Source organism: Bacillus rossius, chromosome 1 (genome assembly GCF_032445375.1).
Source record: "Bacillus rossius redtenbacheri isolate Brsri chromosome 1, Brsri_v3, whole genome shotgun sequence".
Lineage (NCBI taxonomy): Eukaryota > Metazoa > Arthropoda > Insecta > Phasmatodea > Bacillidae > Bacillus > Bacillus rossius.
Window position 1 is genome coordinate 35,005,047 of NC_086330.1, and position 10,521 is coordinate 35,015,567.

Sequence of the window (10,521 nt, forward strand, 5' to 3'; positions counted from 1 at the left end):
TCATAATTACCCTCAGTCCAACAGTTCCTTTTGTGGAAGAAAGCACATAATTACCTTCTTTTAAAAAATAACTACTTAATAATATTTTTAAGCAACTATATTCTTGTTGCGCATAGGTACTAAACATTAACAAATATTTGGTCACATAATACCACACTAACAATAAAATACAAAATGAAATCACAATGGAAAAAAAATTATTATTATTATTATATTCAGTAATTTCGAACAGCAGCAGCACGAAAGAAAGAAAATATTAAAAATGCCCATTTACAGGAAAACTAAGCAACGTTAGTACTACTAAAAAAAAAAAACTGAGTATATTTAAATCCCAGCTTCAAAGCCAAACAAGTACAATTATCATAGCAACTGAAAAAAGTAAACATCAGCTAGATGTAAAAATTGCCCATGTGACAATATGGTATAGACGGATAGTGTACTTAAAAGTACACACTGTTGTCTGTCATGCAATGTATCAACTTCGTGTAGAAAAAGGTTCAATTACATTTTAAGGGGTCTTCAACTTGGCACATTCAAACTGCTCAAAAATGAAGTGGCCTAGTTCAAGGCTTTTTAAAAACAGAATAAATTTTCTATTTTTTCACCTTTGGCATTTTCTTAAAATTTACAAAAAAAAATCTTTTAACTGGGCAATACACACTATTAAAAAAAAAACTGTGAGTGAGTCTTTCAATACTCACCAAACGTATAACATCTAACCTCGGTAATGAGCAAATTCATGTGTTCTCATGTTATATATAAATTTAAAAAACAAAATTAGGACACTAAAAATAACACAGAATTCCTCAAAATAATGTAGAACAAGATAAATACACACACAAATGGTGTTTTCAACTGCATTTCTTGACACCAATCACACGTAGTTTCTACACCCGCCGTTAGAATTTGTTGCCGGAGCAGCTACGTCGACTTTAGAATCATTTGATTAGCAGACCGAAATTTTAAACTATGCAATGAAACGGCTTTGATAAAAGCAAAAAAAGACTTGAAAAAATACTAAACCCTGGCTTTGGACCCGGTGAACAAGAGTTAATACTACCTATGTTTCCCTTTGGCTTTGTGAACTATGGTTCGCGCCATCCGCTACAGATGGCAGCACCATGGTTACAAATTTCCTTTCTATGCGACTTCCGTTCCATTCACATAAATACTTCTACTGAGAGCAAGACAATTAAAAAAATGTATGTATAATTGTGTAAATTATTAATTTTTTGGTAAATATGTACAGTCGCGGTAGATGCCAAAAAAAATGCTAAAAATCTGAAAATACTTTTATTCTGTGCCCTTTCACTTCCTCTTTTCAAATCAACCGGCGTAGGTAAGAAATTCCAAATACTTTAGGGGATATCGAATTTTTAAATTTCATCATATGTAGAGTCGCGGTAGATGCCAAAAAAAATGATAAAAATCTGAAAATACTTTTATTCTGTGCTCTTTCACTTCCTCTATTCAAATCAACCGGCAGAGGTAAGAAATTCCAAATACTTTAGGAGATATCGAATTTTTTAATTTTCATCACAATACCTGCGTAGTATGCGGCGATAACCATTGTTTCTTGTCATAGATAATGTTTCTTGTTTACGAGTATCATGTTTCTTATTGGACAATTTTGTCACGTGACTCTTCCGTGATTGGCCAGTATTCAAATTAACCAATAGGTGATTATTTATTCCGTGATTGGTCAGTATTCAAATGAACCAATACGTGATTATTTATTCATTTATTGTTCAATACGATGTTTAATTAATCAGTCAACTTCTGCCGTGAACGACTACATCATTTCCTTATAGTGGCAAAGGAAATGTACCCGCCTCCAACTTAGGTGAGTTTTTAACGTTTCTAATTTTAAAGTATTATTTTTTTATTTGGATATTGTTGCGCAAGTAATAAGTAAAAAAAAAAATTACGTGAGTTGTTAATGTTCATCATTTGTCCTGGTTTTGTTAGGTCAGGTCAGTTACATTATAAATAATTTAAAACTGAAGAACCATTAAATTAAATTCACATTATTTTTAATGTCCGCTTAGTTTGAAAGTATTTATAATGTAACTGACCTGACCTAATCGACCATTTTATTTATTACGCATTCACTAACACACGTCAAAATAAAAAATGGCGACGTTCGAAGGGTTAAACAGGCGTTGTATTGCTAAATACAAAAATTCGATATCTCATAAAGTATTTGGAATTTCTTATCTCTGCCGGTTGATTTGAAAAGAGGAAGTGAAAGAGCATAGAATAAAAGTATTTTCGGATTGTTAGCATTTTTTTCCGCATGAATACGCAGGTATTGTGATGAAAATTAAAAAATTTGATATCTCCGAAAGTAGTTGGAATTTCTTATCTCCGCCGGTTGATTTGAAAAGAGGAAGTGAAAGAGCACATAATAAAAGTGTTTTCGGATTTTTAGCATTTTTTTTTGGCATCTACCGCGACTGTACATATTTACCGTATTTTCTTCATCACATGCCACATATTGCATTAATAGGTTACTCAACAGAATAATACAACATTAAATAAAAAAAATATAAGACATAATTAGTTCATGACTCTCTAGCCCTTGGATTAGTCTAAACAAATGAAATCTGGACCACTGGTTAGTTTCAGAAATGATATCTGGCCCTCGAAAAGACTGAATTGCTGTTAATTTCACATATGAAATTCTGCATACATTCATTGTCCAAATACTGTTTAAATTGGAACCCCTCTTGGCTGGCATAACAAACAAAGTTTGATGCACACACCCCTAAAATAAAAACTTCCAAATTAACAGCTATATTTTTATTTTTAAGAGGCCTTAATCTTGCCAACTTTGTTCAGGTGCAGGTTCAAAGTGAAAAGATGAAGACCCCTTAAAATAAAAATATGACTATTTCACCACTAAGTTGATAAGCTGCAAAATGAACAACAATGTCCAATTTAAGGTACATTTTGTCTCTTAGGTGGTACAATTAAATTTCAGTTTTTAAAATGCCTTAATCTTGCCAAATTTGTTTGAGTGCAGGTTGAAAGTGCTAAGATGGAGACTTCTTAAAATAAAAATGGGAGTATTTTCATCTCGAAGCTGATACTATATGACCAACAGTCTCTTTAAGTTTTTATAAAGTCTTATACTTGCAATCTGTGTTCTGATGCAGGTTTTAAGGGCAAAATTGGAGACCCCTTAAAAATAAAATATGATCATCACACCATGAAGCTGATATAATGTATAACAGATAACAGTGTGTACTTAAGATACATTACGTGTCTATGCAGTACAAATTCGTTTGTAGTTTTCAAGATGCCTTAAACTTTACACCTTTGTTCTGGTGCAGATTGTAAGGTTTAAGTGAAAGGTCAAAGTGCAATGTTACATGGTAAAATTCGCCACGAAGCTGATATTCAGCATATCAGACTAGTGGTTGTATTTTTTTTTTTGCACAACTTATGAGCAGACATTTTGTGCCAGTTTGTGATACGGTACAATATTTATGGTATACATTTGACTTCAAAGCTATCACTGAGCAGAAGTTAGCTCTATCCGCCGGCTCTATCGGGCTGCCTGGGACAGAGAGCTTGGGACAACAGCCTACATCATTCCACGCAACTACGGCAATTTCCAACCAGTTTTTATATTTTTACAACAAAAAGTGCAAACATAACGATATAGCAGTTACATGTCAACATTCATACATGTGTGTTCTATCAAATAAAATTAAATTTAGAGTCCAAACCATCGTACAGGTTAATCAGAGCCTCTCAAGGCCTCCAATGTTGTTTTCGTGGAGTATATCATAAAGATTTTTTTTTTTGCCACTTTGGCCACTGGTACCGATAGAACTGGTACTAACTGGTACCTATGTACGGGCGGCCGAATAGGGGCGGCCGAATAGAGCCGGCCGATAGAGCTAACTTCTCCTCAGCAAGCTATCCTCAGGTCAAATTTACAATTTTATGAATTTATTTTTTAATAAGCCAAGTAAATCAACTATTACTTCACTTTAGTATATTGCTAATCGAACAAACAGTTGTGGATTTTACGCAGCAAATGCTATATAAATTCAATTTTCAAGACACCACCTAACCTCAATAACTTGTAAAAAATTGTTCGTTATGTTTAACTTACCGTTTCAAAATATAAAAACTGTATACTATATCATTCTACAATTACTGTCAACCAGCATTTAAACATATTATTAAAACGTAATAGACAAACACTGACATCAAAGATTGTATAAACTAGAAGTAATTAGATGAAGCTATTTTTTATTTGTGCATTTTTTACGTCATGTTGGTTACACACCCAAAACATTTGCTGAAGTGTAATGTTATCAATGTAGAAACAGTTTAAAATGATTATATTTTACGGAAGTGAATTTTATTGATACAGATTCTTATTTATACGTGCTAACTATAATCGCCTGTGGTCAGACACCATTTATGTAATTTTTTAACGTGACAAATTGGCTATGGTGAGGCAAAAAAAAGTGACTTCTAAAAAGGCGGTATTCCAAAAATAATCGGGTAAATTAGCAAATAACCAATACTGAGTTGGAATTCAAAATGTACCTAACCTAACTCGCAGACCGTATTCTAGAACGGGAATCCTTCATTTCATAGACGAGAGAGTCACACCCGAAGTTTCCCGAAGTTCATGCTTGGTTGTTTTTTTTGTACCACAACAGGTGTATTTATTTGGGATGTAGCTTACTCATACGTCATACGCCGTCCTATCTCATTGTATAGGTAAACCGGTGTGGCATTAAATTTTGCGGTTGATTAGGATAGGTTAGCTACCTACATTATAAGGAGTCGCTAGCGGAAAGGTTAGAAGTAGGAGAGAGGGATGCCCACGGCCTCACGAAGAGTCGCTAACAGAGGATTGCCCGCGGTCTCACGAAGAGTCGCTAGCGGATGGGTATAAGAGAGAGGGAAAATGAGATAGAGAAGGGAAGCCCGCGGTCTCACTAGGAGTCGCTAGCAGAGAAGGGGAAGGAGGAGAGAGATAAGCCAATAATACCACTATTTACTGTGTTGGTATTTATTCTCCCAGATTGGCTGGGAGATAAGCCATTTGGTGACGAGTGGTGGCACTACAATGGCCATGGCCGGAATGTTGTGCCACGGACAGTACTGTGACCCGGGTTTTAGTTTAAATAAAGAGGAGGTACGACGTCAACTTAATTGACCATTAGTTATCATGAGTTGTCCAAAATAAACATTCACGGACACACGGCAAACAAAATATATGGCGGCGTACAAATAAATAGGTAACGTTGCCTTGTTTATGGTCTTTCCTTTTATCAACACCACCATATTTATTTACAATGAACAAAAAAAAACTGAAGATGCACGATTGGGAGTTTGGCTCTCTCGTCTGTGAAAAGAAGGCTTACCATTCTAGAACATGTTCAAACCCCATCTCCATTAGGTAACAATTTGAATAAACTGTGTCCTCCATGAGGCTAGAAACTGATTTGAATACAATCTACCGGACGTTTGGCAACCATCGATATATTTGTTACGCCAAATATCCTACAAAAGTTTTCTGAAGTAATTTTAAAGTTGCTATTATTTCTTGTTATGACCATGAAAGTGTACAAATTGTATTCCAGAATAGATTCACTATCATACAATTTCATCTGTAACATTAACATGCTTTGTACATCCTCCGATGTTTATATCCGAGTTAATGACGCCAAAGGCGATTAAAATCAACGAAAAAGTAAGCTCTGCGCATTCACATAATTTGGCAACAGAAAAGCAACAGATAGGACACCAAAATAGGTTGCTTAAAATAAGGAATTGGCCGTGTCCTATCATGCACTAGGAATATGGTTAGGGTACAACTGTATCATATTAAACACCTAAACCCTTATTTTTTTGTCATGGAATATTGATCTACCTCACACTATACCTACTGTCTCCTGACAATTCTTACCTCCATAGCATAAATTTTGCCAAATAGATGAGCAGTATTTATGATAACCAATATATCAATAGTTCTTAAAAAATAACAGTTTAAGTACATTACTGGGTCTCTGATAACTGGTTCTCAACAACGACAAATGAGATAATACTCGCTCGCACGCGCGACACATGAACAGCCCATTCCTAAAGTTGAGGAACTCCCGGGCCTCGGTGCACGAGCGGTGCCTCATGGTGTCGCACTGATGGCAGAACACCACCTCATCGGGCCGCCGATGACACCCCCTCGCGCCGCACTTAAATGTAGACGTCGGCCCTGGTTTTCCGTCGTCAATGTCCGTTTTGGGCTTCTTCTCCGTGTCGCAGGTACAGGTGGCGTAAGTCCCCGCCGCGGCATGATTTACCGGAAAGCCTGGCAGAAGGCATACATGGCATACCCCTTCCATGTCTATGCTCACAGCTCCGTCACGGCTCATGTTCATGCGCGTAGCAGCTGCGCAGCTGCACCACTCGATCCCTGTGTGAGGCGCGCGGACTTCAGCTCCCAGAGCCGTTATCGCGCCTGGCGCGTAACTTGATGCGCACCTTTATCGCGCCTTGCGCATAACTCGACGCGCGCGTATCGCCAGGTGCCCGCTCCTTTGGCCGTTTGCGCGTCGCGTCCGTTTCCGCGCGATTCCTTTGTTCCTACACGAGCCCTTACTGGTACACTAATTTTGAAGCACAATAAATTTGAAAAATTTGAAAGTTAATTTTTAAGAAAACGAAAGCCACACTAGTCGGGCGCCATTTTGATGCCGTCCCCGCTACCTCCTATGATTTTACGTGATTTTTGCTTGGGTTCGAGATCTCAGGGAGGGTTCGGCCTTGTGGCTAGAGGTAGGGGTCAATGCAGTAGGGCCCCCCGAGCTGTTATGGCCACTCGGGACGCCTGAATAAGAACACAAAGTTTCTGGAGAATAGTTGATGAATTTATTACGGCAGAGCCCTATACAGGGTGCTGCCAATTCTGGCCGTAACGGTTTTCCCGACGCGACTAGTCACACGCGCAGCTCACTTCCTCAGTGGCGGCTCACGATTTTAATGCGCGTGAGGGGCGGACTTGTACTCGTGATGCGGCGGTTACAAAAATACACTCTAATATGACGAACGATATCTTGACTATTACCTAACACTTAATAAACTGGGCTAGTAGCACGTAGGCCCGTGTCTCCGGCGACTCTACGTGATACCTAGATGTGTCCCAGGGACTGATTCGTTAGTACATTTGGTGGCACAATACCGTGCAGCGGTGATACCTAAACTCTAACATGACAGATTACATTTTGACGAGCACACATTTCACTACTACATAACACTTAATAAACTGGGCTAGTGGCACGTAGGCCCGTGTCTCCGGCGACTCTACGTGATGCCTAGATGTGTCCCAGGGACTGATTCGTTATTACGTTCGGTGGCACGTGTTGCCTTCTGGCTGCCCCGTGCGGGCCAAAACTAAGTAGCCGGTAAGCTAAGTTGGGGCGTGAAGCGCCGATGTAAAGTCTCGTAGACTCCCCACAGTACTCACATATTATGTAGAACACTCATCTTGGAGCACTGATTTAATTAAGTGAAATACCTCATGGTAGATTGAGGCCGGCCGCGGAACTGTACGTAAACGATTATTAAAATATTATACTATTGAAACTACATGTCGGTGAAAGCAAAGGTTGATGGTTCCGCGTTGCGCGCAGGCTGCCGGCCTGTCGGAGCTCCTGAAGGACACTGCCGGTGTCGCCGCGTGCGACCCCCCTTCCCCGCCAGCCCTCCCGCAGAAACGTGTGAATTTCGCGGGAAACTGAACCGGCCAGGTTCGGGATAAATCGCACAGTGAAAGATGATTTTGCAAGGACTGAAATATTAATTGATAAAAAATAATGTTTAATTAAAACCTGTGGAAATATATACATAAATTAATTTGTTGTAGTGCGGCGGAGGGATATGCCACACTCGGCCGGATCCTTCCGCCGGCGCAGCACTTGTTGCATGGCGTTCGCCTCGTCGCACGAACTACACTTTGCTGCGCGCACGAGCGCGTTCGGTGCACACGCTTCTGCGAGACGTTGATGAGGCATAGCGGTCTATGCGACATAGAGGAGCATTGGCTGTTGGCGTCAATATAATTCTCAATTGTGTGATGATGCACATTGCCAAAACTATCAAAAAAAATAAAATACTGTAACTATAACTCTTCTGCTTGTCACTAGGTATCGTGATATGTAATTTCATTATGACGTCGTACCTCCCACGGCAGGAAAGCCCAGTCCCCACTGTGCCAATACCAGACCCCTCTGGCTGAATGCACTCCTAGCCCTCGCCACGATTTAAAGACATGACTATACCGACACGAAAGGAAAGTAGCCAGTGTTGTGGTAAGCGGCCATCAGTTGTTAATTATTCTTTAATTTCTGTGTGTATCATTGCAATGTGCATTAACCCCTTTTTGCCCACAAAGGATAGTGTGTCATTAAAGCATGTTAGCCCCTTAAGAGAACCCAATTCTGTGAACACCAGTGTTTCCCCTAATGGCCTAGAGACTTTCTTAACCATCTTAATTTTAAACCCATCTTAAATATATCAAAGCAAACACTGACAGTCTCCAACTTGACTAGTAATTGTAACTTTAATATTAATGTAATATTTAATACAACATTGTTAGGCCTTCAGCCACTTAATTTGTCATTAGATTTTTTATTCAAGGAATTTGTGAAGTGTTTAGTAATTAAGTTTCACGTAAAATGAGTTTTACTTTCTTTTATGCAGTTTGGTGGGAGGCGGCACAGTCCCATCTCTTCCCCCTTTGCCCCCTCACATAGGTCTTTAATCTTCAACAGGTTGCATTCCGGGGCGGATGATTTGTCCCATGGGGGGCCAACACAGTTGTTCTCACTGACTACAGTACTTCTGGTAAATATAGCTTTTTCATTCTAAACTTTTTTGCTTGTCCCCGTCCATGCATCCGGACCATTTACAGTGCAGGGCTTAACCCGACCATCATTAGCTTCACCCGCCATGTGATCCTTCCATCATGTGGTCCAGAACTTACGGTGATGGGCAACTTTAGCCCACTGTTTTACTGAATAGTCGAACATATGTCTGCCCACATCGACAGACTTTTTAGTTACTAACATAAATTTGTGCCTCACAATAGCTGGCTAGAATCAACAGTTATTCCATTAATTTAATGGTACTGATCAATTCCAATGAACACCCGTGCAAGGCTGTTGCTAGGTCTTATCTCAAGTGACGTAAAGTGCAATGTGTGTATTTTAACTCTCAATAACGTCACATAAACATTAATGTATAAATTTCTGTCTCGTCCAGTGTATTTGTAATTTTACCAGCCACAACTCTTACAGTGTGATGTAAATGCGTTTCTTGAACTGCAGCATGTTCGAATAGTGTATTATTTAATATCATTTTGTGTAATATATCATTTGACACGCCAAATTTTAATTTGTAATTTGTCCTGTCCGTGCAATGCCTACACTGTGTACCGCTGCCAGCCTAAACAGCAATAAAACCACATGTATTCCCAACACAATATATCATTCAGAGACCCTTTGCAGCTTTACCTGCAATGCAGAGTGTCTAGTGTGTATTTTAACTGCTAATTTAACTGTAGCCTCCGAGCCTAGTGGCCAATGCTGGAACCGACGACCCACGAAACATAAGCAGTCAGCCTCAAGAGCTAGCCTGGCGCCCTTCTGGAACCAAGTCAAACCTCTTTTACACCAGCTCCCACTAGGCCTACCCCAGGTCTCGAACCCACAGACAGTGGGTCATAGTAATTAGTGGAAGACTCGCTGAAACATAGTTATTTTATATTTTGAGGTATGATTATACTATAGGTGGGTCGCAGAGTATCAACCTGATACTTTGTCACTGATACGCGCGTGTATCAGGAACGGCAAACGAGTACACTATTCAAGTACCAAGTACTTTAGTATCAGTTTAGTATTCGCCTTGAACAACACCACGGCCAATGTGCGCAGAACTCGATCGCAGATGACGGTCACTTGGGCGGAGCTTGTGAAAGGGGAGGGAGCGGCACGACGAATAAGGGCTAAAGAAGGGAAATAATGTAGGGGAGGAAGCGCAGGGGAAGGCATTGAAGGAGAGGCGCAGAGCGGAATTGTTACAAGTCGTTTTGTTTATTGTCCTACTTCAAAGTACGCTCAGTGCGCAGTGCGTGCTTCTTGCGAAGACTGAAGACTCTAGTTAGTACGCTAATAGCGATACAAGACCAAGGACACTGGTTCTAGATCCATCATCCTTAGGTGATAGATATGTGGAGCAAAGCTAAAACACCGTCTCGTTCAATAATAAAACTAATGAAATTTTAATATTAAAAAGTACATTAATAAAAGAGATAATATTTATATTTGTGCACTTAACAACTATGAAAATGCAAATAAATTCTCAGTTGACCCTAATAACAGATGTAATCAACATATGGACTTCTTTTTTTGAAAACAATTAGTAACTAGTGTTTTCATACATTAAAAATTTACGATTTTATCAAAAATTAAAAATAAAAAAACAGATAGGTAC

General features: G+C 39.2%; 1 protein-coding gene across 1 annotated transcript in view; it reads right to left on the reverse strand.

The window, feature by feature from the left end:
- Positions 1 to 4,236, reverse strand: part of LOC134534303 (putative GTP-binding protein 6) — a 35,278-nt gene extending 31,042 nt beyond the window's left edge. The window contains exon 1 of the mRNA XM_063372675.1: positions 4,127 to 4,236. The gene's annotated coding sequence lies outside the window, so the exon portion shown is untranslated. The remainder of the gene's footprint in view (positions 1 to 4,126) is intronic.
- Positions 4,237 to 10,521: the final 6,285 nt, after the last annotated feature.